Genomic DNA, 9,307 nt, shown 5'->3' with positions numbered 1-9,307 from the left:
AAACTGGGCGATTTGCACGAAACACCTTGTATATTGTTTGTTTATGAAAGCTTCCCTATTGTTATGTATATTAGTAAACACCACGGTTACATTGTTATACAAACAGGTTAACCAGTGTAACTGTAAATGTTTATTAGTTTGCATATGAGAAATGAACGATGAGAACTATAGAGCACCTGATATTGAGTGGTATAATCGAATGGAAAATGTTACCCGAGATAGAATGTTTCCGATGGACAATTATGACCATAGGTGAAACCCGTATTTTTAGCATCAAAATAAGTTTGAAGGTTGCCCTCGTGTTTTATAACATTTTTCGTTTGAAAATTGTGGCATAGGTCTGCTTTCCAAATAAGAATTGCGTGCAAAATTGTTTACAAGACTCATTGAAGGATTTCAAATGTATAAGAAATGGAATAAGTTTCTAAACCAAACACTATTACCCGACCCTCCTGCGTTTCCCAATTTGATTGCATATGCCCTCCCAAGTATATCTACAGTTATATCTAGAGTGGACGTTCACAAATTAATTGAGGGGTGAAAGTTAGTGTTAGGATTAGTGGTGGGTGCAAAAGGTACTCTTTCCTGAGAAATTCCTTAAAATATATCACATATCTATATGTTTTCTCAAGAATCGTGATCAGTCATCATGACCATCGTATTGCTATTAACTGATAGAAACATTGTATTTCTAAGGATGCAATAAAGTTATTATTATTATTATTATTATAATGACCCACAATAATCTATATTACATACCACATAACACACCCTTTATTGCTTTAAGTATTGTTGGTTTTATCAATGTAACGCGATTCCATCTGTTCCCTTTGATATATAATGAATAACGTTAAAAACATTTCGTTGCATGGACGTATTTAGCCAAGCAAATAGAAAACAACGTCACAACCATATGTTGACGTGACCAATTATTTTGATAACAAATACAAGGTCATGATCGGTCAACCGTAGGACACTTTCGTGAACATCAACGTTAGGAGATGGACTTCATTTTCGTATAAAAGTGATTACTTGCAAATTTCTACAGGATGAGTGAACGAGTGTGTATTGATATTTGTTTTACTGATTTTCAAAATGCTCGTAAGTGCGTTATGCATTATTTGATCTTAATTTTTCCCGATCCTTATACGACGGCAACGATTGGTCACGGAGTTTTAAGTCCTAGTCGAACTCTTCTGATATGAAGCCCTCGCCGATGTATATTACAGAAAATCTCTCGTAGTCTTACTTCATCCTATGCACGGAGTAGCTGGTGTTCAATTTGATCAAGTCTAAAAGTAGCCCAGGTCCAGTTGACTCACTGTTAGACTGATAACTTTGTCTGGGTAATATTATAATGGAAGCTAACTTTAGCAAATCGGAATTGTCACCACACACTCGACTCGACAAATTATAGTGATTCTTTTTTCATAAATTTGTTTTTTGGAGAAATTAAATAATGCATTTTTTTTATCATTGCGTACCAAGGAATTGTTCTAAAAGAAGTGATTTTTATGACAAGTTTCTCAAAATACATTACTGTAACACACACAAGAATGTTATTTCAAGGTGCCATCTTAAAAATTATGTGTAGGCTCTACTATAACGCTTCGAGTTCGAGCCGAATTCAAAGTTCCACTACCAGCGGGGAAGTGAGCGGCAGTCGCGCCCCCCAAAAATGCGCGACCACTTGCGCCTACTGACTACCGAGCATGTTGCAGCACATATACATATATATATAATCTTTAATTCGGTTCGGACCTCGTTACTATCATAACGGGTTATTATTCATTTTATAAAAGCTAATTTTCTGCGCACTGTTGTGTGTGTGTTTGCAAATATGTTGATTTGAAAAAAAAATATTTGATCATTTACTAGTAAACTAACGGTCCTGTGGAGTGGCTAAATTGAAAAGTAATTACGTGCTGGTGCACGGACGCGACAACTTTTGTCTCTTGTCGTACACACGTGTAGATGTTGTGCTAAAAATAGGTCATCATCTAGGTGACGCAGACCAAAATAGAAATTTGCAACAGTGTTTAAATTGCGTTGAGAACGAACGCGAATGTATTAGACCATTTCAGAAATTATATGCCGTGGTTTCTGAAACCCAAGGTCATTCAATTATGTGTGTCGTTCTGAATGTAATCACGTGTGAAAGGTATACAACCATTATCCTTTCTAGAGTGGGTGACAAATTGAAGGCAAAATTATGTTTTTAATTGAATTTGCATTTATATATTTATTATGCGAAGAAAATAAAATGAACATATATACACATGAATAGTAGTAACATTACATTTTATTTTATTTATTTATTGAATACTCGTGTATATTTATCACCCACATTCTGATTTTTACGCAAATCGTTCCACCCAGTCAAATTCATGACAAGTGAGTCTTATTATTTCAAGATGGCTAGCAAAGGCAACGTACGCAAACTCATCAACGGAGTAAAAATAGGAATCAAGTGCCCATTTCTGAGCTTATTTGTAGAGGAGTATTTGTGCTTCACACGAGAACCTGGTGACATCATTACATCAAAGGAGCTGTTTTTTCATTATGAAAATTTTATATCATTAATGACAAAAAATGATCGCCAGACACAGTCAATGATTAGTGAGACTCGTTTTCATAAGGTACGTGCTTTTGTGTGGCCGGGTGATCGATGATTGAATTTGTCATATCACCACAAATTAAGGAAATACAGACGAGAAATATTTCACAATGACAAGTTTCTTTCTTTTTTTCATTGTGTTTGGATTTGTTACATAAATATTGTAAACGTTATACAAATTCAGAAAACTATACATTGCTTACATCGGTTATACATGTGCAGGGAATATTGTGAAACGCTAGTGTAATTCGGGATCAGTCTTATATATTATTTGTGTTTTGTAAAGAAACTACACACCAGATTAAAAGTACGACAATTGATTAAAACTAGTCAGCTATAAAGAAATAAAATACATGCGTTGACATAACTACTAATGGAAAGATTACACAATAAAAAAATGGGCAAGGGGTCACCCTTCATAACTTCCACTGGTGTTTAAATTTTATAATTATATCATAAATTGTATCTCATTTGACATGTGGTATTTTACAGCAAATCAAGGTTACACTTGTCCATAATGGCATATCGCCAGTCACCTCGGGTGGTAAGCGAGGTTATCGCGGGTTGAATATGCGGCAACATCGGCTAAGAAGGGAACAATCCTCGATGTCTATTAAAGAAAAAACAGAACACTTTTTGAAACGAAAAAAATGGGATGAATATATACAGGTACAATGCGGAACGTAATTACAAAAAAATAAGCAGAGTTATTAAGCAAAATATATTAAACGTGGAGATCCACATCTGTGGAAAGTTCACACCTTTATATTTAAATTTGACGAGTTCTCTCCTGATAATGAGGGAATATCTCAATCTAGAATAAAAGTCTTAGTATTTGTAATGGTTTAATATTTTGTACATCCATAGTATAATGATTTAACATCTCACTATAATGAGATTATATATATTGTTATGGGGTGCATGTTGCTATACTGAAATATAATTACTATGTCACATGTAGCTCATTTTAATCAATGCATAATCGTTTGCAATTTCAAAATATGTTTGCATAGCATAATTGACGAATCCTTCCTTGCTCTGTATATTCCTGAACGAGTTTGTCCCGAAATTATTTAGCATTTCTTTTCACCCATGTTTTCATTAAAATGAGTTACACTTTCATAACAAAATACTCTGTTTATTATAGGAGTTTCTATCTCGAATTCGAAATAGGAAATAAATGAGTAAATTAAACATGTTTTACGAATCAAATGCTATTATACATGAGTGTTATCTCATGGAAAACTGACAACGAGTTAATAATAAGAATACATTATTTGTGTTAGAATATAGAGAGCTGCTAAGTTGTTCGAGTTACGGACATCGAAGTACGAACATCGAATTACAAAAAAAGTTACATTTTGGAAACCACACCCACTTTTGTGAGACCTCGTCCAAACTGTAACTCGATTAACTAGTCAACAGAATTCCGAGTTACAGGTAAAATACATTTTTAGTTGTTGAAGGTCCACATTTAGTAACTTGAACTTTAAGTAACAGTTAACCAAACATCGAGTTACAGGCAGCATGATTTTTTTTAACGTTCAACTATTAAGTATGTTGCCCATAACGCGAAGTTTTGTTACTAGTAACTGTTGATTGGCCATAGTTACAATTTGGGTGTGGTTTCGCAAAAGGGGCGTGATTTATAAAATATGGGCGTGGTAATATTTGTAACTCAATGTTTTCGTAACTCGATGCTCGTAACTCTAACAGTTCAGTATATAGAATAGATATTTTGTTGTTTAATGTATTATGACGATAAGATTTGGTACATGATCTTCCCAGGGGATCACTGGTAAAACTCACGGAAAAGCGAGGCACCCAAGTGTTCTAGAAATTATGCTTCATAACAGGGTCCCTTTTCGACATTCTCAGAAATCAAAAAGAATGATATCGTTGCTAGCTTTATATATTGTGTAATATGCGGCAATGATAGTTTAATTTAACAATTATTTGTAACTAGTATAGTGTACATGTAATAAAAGAGTGTTTTTATATCGAAAATATATTTCGAGGGCCGATTTTTGAATTTGATTTTTACTAAAAGACCCCCAGAATAGTCTAGTGAAATCAAAACAAAAAACAATATTTGTTTACATTGAAATTAAGGTTGAAGTCGTTAACAGAGATTTTAGAGAAGCGGGAAAGTGCGCCTTTGCAAAACAAGATATAAAAGCAAATGAGATAATTGGGGTGTACGACGGAGAAATAATTGACAGAGCAGAGGCTGAACAACTAGAACGACAGTATGCGGTAACAGGTGAACGTTGTGGCATGTATCACCTGGAATATTCCGGCATGGTGTGAGTATATAATCAGCCACAATATTTGCCATAATATTTTCTTAGTGTTAGTAGTTATATGTAACACTACTTTCATACAATTTAATGTAAAACTAATGAAATGAATTATGCACTTGCTGTCACACACTCGCTCTTATCAACTAGCTCGCTCACACACACACACACACACACGCACAATGGCAATTCACCCATTCTCACGCACTCGCTTACCCTCTCCCACCCCAATTCATTGAACTCAAACACTCCACCCACTGACACACACAAACTCGCACACAAACTCACTCACCCACCCATTTGATCATCCTCCAACAAACTCACTCACAACTAAATCTAATTCACCCACAACTCTTACATTATCAAGCCACCCTTTCATTAGGTCAACCGCAATTCACTCATTACTCTCAACTGATTGACTAAATGAGTGACTCATTGTTTAATAAATTCCTTTCTACTCACCCACTTAACAACGAAATAATTCAGTAACAATCAGACATATATTATTAACTCACCAACCAAATGACTTGCTGAGTGAAACATTGATTTCTCTCTGACTTGCCCACATTTCATTAACCCATTTTAACTCGCACACGCTATAACTTAACTGTCCCACCTTACCACTAGCTCACTGATTTGTCAACCCAAAGATAGCTTCATTCGCTCACTTAATCAACACTAAATCTAGTTAATTCACTCAGTCATATGTACATTATATCAACTTACTCATTACACACTTGCCAACTCAAGCACCCATTCGCTCACCAACAGATTGACTCACTGTTGTATATATAAACACATCCATCCAACCAACCACCCACCCATCCATTCACTGTCATACTCAAATGACGCATCAATTAACCCTTTCACTCACTCACACACACATCTTCACTCACTCACCCTCACCCACTCAGCTTTACTCCCTCAGCCTCACCTTCACTCACTTTCTCACCTTCACTCATCTTCATTCACTCACTCACTCACTCACTCACCTTCATTCACTCACTCTCACCCACTCACCTTCATGCTCACCTTCATTCACCCACCCTCACCTTCATTCACCCATCCTCAGCCTCACCTTCACTCACTCACCTCACCCACTCACTCACTCACCCTTACCTTCACTAACTTACCTTTACCTTCACTCACTCACTCCTTCACCCACTCACCCTCATCTTCATTTACTCACTCGCCCTCATCTTCAATCACTCGCCTTCTCAAACTCACTCTCACCTTCACTCACTCACTCGCTCACCTTCGCTCACTCACTCACCTTCATTCACTCACCCTTACCTTCACTCCCCCTTATCTTCACTCACTCTCATCCACACCTCCATTCACTCACCCTCGTCTTCACTCACTCACCTTCTCTAACTCACTCCCATCTTCACCCACTCACCTTCACTCACTCATCTTTACTCCCACTCACTCACCCTCAGCTTTACTTACTCACTCACCCTCAGTCTCATCTTCACTCACCCTCATTCACTCACTCACTCACCCTCATTCACTCACTCACCTTCAGTCACACACTTTCACTCACTCACTCACCCACCCACCCTCACCTTCACTCACACTCAGCTTCACTTCCATCAGCCTCACCTTCACTCACACACCTTCACTCACTCGCTCACCTTCACTCACTCACTCACCCACCCACCCTTACCTTCACTCACTCGCCTTCTCTAACTCACTCTCTCCTTCAATCACCCACCCTCATCTTCACTCACTCGTCTTCTCTAACTCACTCTCACCTTCAATCACTCGCCCTCATCCACACACCTTCACTCACTCACCCTCACCTTTTCTCACTCGCCCTCATCTTCACTCCCTCACTCACTCACCCTCATCTTCATTTACTCACTCGCCCTCATCTTCACTCACTCGCCTTCACTCACTCACTCACTCGCTCGCTCACCTTCGCTCACTCACTCACTCACCTTCATTCACTCCCCCTTATCTTCACTCACTCTCATCCACACCTCCATTCACTCACCCTCGTCTTCACTCACTCACCTTCTCTAACTCACTCCCATCTTCACCCACTCACTCACCTTCACTCACTCATCTTTACTCCCACTCACTCACCCTCAGCTTTACTTACTCACTCACCCTCAGTCTCATCTTCACTCACCCTCATTCACTCACTCACTCACTCACCCTCATTCATTCACACACTTTCACTCACTCACTCACTCACACACCCACCCACCCTCACCTTCACTCACACACTCACCCTCAGCTTCACTTCCATCAGCCTCACCTTCACTCACTCACCCACTCCCACCTTCACTCACACACCTTCACTCACTCGCTCACCTTCACTCACCCTCTCCTTCACTCACACACCTTCACTCACTCACTCACCTTCACTCACTCACTCTCACTCACCCTTACCTTCACTCACTCGCCTTCTCTAACTCACTCTCACCTTCGCTCACTCACTCGCTCACCTTCGCTCACTCACTCACTCACCTTCATTCACTCACCCTTACCTTCACTCCCCCTTATCTTCACTTACTCTCATCCACACCTCCATTCACTCACCCTCGTCTTCACTCACTCACCTTCTCTAACTCACTCCCATCTTCAGCCACTCACTCACCTTCACTCACTCGTCTTTACTCCCACTCACTCACCCTCAGCTTTACTTACTCACTCACCCTCAGTCTCATCTTCACTCACCCTCATTCACTCACTCACTCACCTTCAGTCACACACTTTCACTCACTCACTCACCCACCCTCACCCTTACCTTCACTCACACACTCACCCTCAGCTTCACTTCCATCAGCCTCACCTTCACTCACTCACCCACCTTCACTCACACACCTTCACTCACTCGCTCACCTTCACTCACCCTCTCCTTCACTCACACACCTTCACTCACTCGTTCACCTTCACTCAATCACTCTCACTCACCCTTCACTCACTCGCCTTCTCTAACTCACTCTCTCCTTGAATCACCCACCCTCATCTTCACTCACTCGTCTTCTCTAACTCACTCTCACCTTCAATCACTCACCCTCACCTTCAATCACTCACCCTCATCCACACACCTTCACTCACTCACCCTCACCTTTTCTCACTCGCCCTCATCTTCACTCCCTCACTCACTCACCCACCCTCACCTTCATTCACTCACACTCACTCACCCTCACCCACCCTCACTCACCCTCACCCACCCTCACCTTCATTCACTCACCCTCATCTTCACTCACTGCCCTCATCTTCACTCACTCACCCACCCTCACCTTCAATCACTCACCCTCATCCACACACCGTCACTCACTCACCCACCATCACCTTCATTCACTCACTCACTCACCCTCACCCACCCTCACCTTCATTCACTTACCCTCACTCGCCCTCATCTTCACTCACTTGTCCTCATCTTCACTCACTCACCCACCCTCACCTTCATTCACTCACTCACTCACTCTCTCATGTTAATATCATCATGGCCATATATTTTCAGAATAAATCCACACAGTGAAAAGAAGATGTGGGAAACAAGTGGAATTACCTTTTTCCTGAACCATTCCAAAAAGCATTCCAACATTGTCACAAAACAACTGAAGATTAATGACAGGCCGTGTGTGGTTATGATTTCCAAATATTACATACCAGAAGGGGCAGAATTGTTATATAATTATGGTGATGAGAAAGCACCATTTTTTGCAAATTCACAAACTTTTCCAAATTAAAGTAATTTATGATCTATGTTCGAGTTGAGTTGTGTTGTGTTGTGTTGTGAACATGTAAAATAACAATAAAATTCAATATTTCCTTGACAAGAAATTAAAACACAGTGAACATGCTAAAAACATCAAAACATTAAAATTAAATGTCAGTTAAATTAAATAGTTTTACAGCATTCAAAAGTCAGGAAATACACAATTGAATATATGAAGTTTCACACGCAAGTGCCACATGACAGACTAATTGCTGAACATTTTCAAAATCGCTAAATAAATGAAATTTATGGTATATGCAAAATAAGGTTTATGTAAACGTAATGAAACTAATTTTCTTTTAAATTTACAACTATTCCCCATCCCAGTAATGAACTACTAGTAAATACCTTATTATTTTGACACAGATCAATGTATTTAAAACACCTTCATCTCTTTTTTTAACTTGCAGGTCATTACTACAGTAATTCATATGACAGGGGTTCCAGAGAAATAATTACATTCAAATGTGGGAAAATATTAGTTAATTAATAAACACAAATTATTTGTTTCATTATTTTAACAAACTAAAAATGAATGGTGCATAGTACTACTGTAGAACATATTATTCAAGCTGTTAATTGAATAATTTAACACAAAAAGGTGCCAATTGGGCAAAAGCAATGTACATATCACCAGTGGTATGTTGGTATCCA

At 38.9% G+C, this 9,307-nt stretch overlaps 1 long non-coding RNA gene across 1 annotated transcript; it reads left to right on the top strand.

Moving 5' to 3' along the window:
- The first annotated feature begins 3,521 nt into the window (after positions 1-3,521).
- On the top strand, positions 3,522-8,640 carry LOC146726058 (uncharacterized). The gene is made up of 2 exons (XR_014928672.1): positions 3,522-4,923; positions 8,396-8,640. It is a non-coding gene; the product is annotated as an uncharacterized LOC146726058 (long non-coding RNA).
- The last annotated feature ends 667 nt before the right edge of the window (positions 8,641-9,307 follow it).

This window comes from Saccoglossus kowalevskii, unplaced genomic scaffold, assembly GCF_978046115.1.
Source record: "Saccoglossus kowalevskii unplaced genomic scaffold, keSacKowa6.1 SCAFFOLD_100, whole genome shotgun sequence".
NCBI lineage: Eukaryota > Metazoa > Hemichordata > Enteropneusta > Harrimaniidae > Saccoglossus > Saccoglossus kowalevskii.
This window is presented reverse-complemented; position numbering and strand designations above follow the sequence as displayed.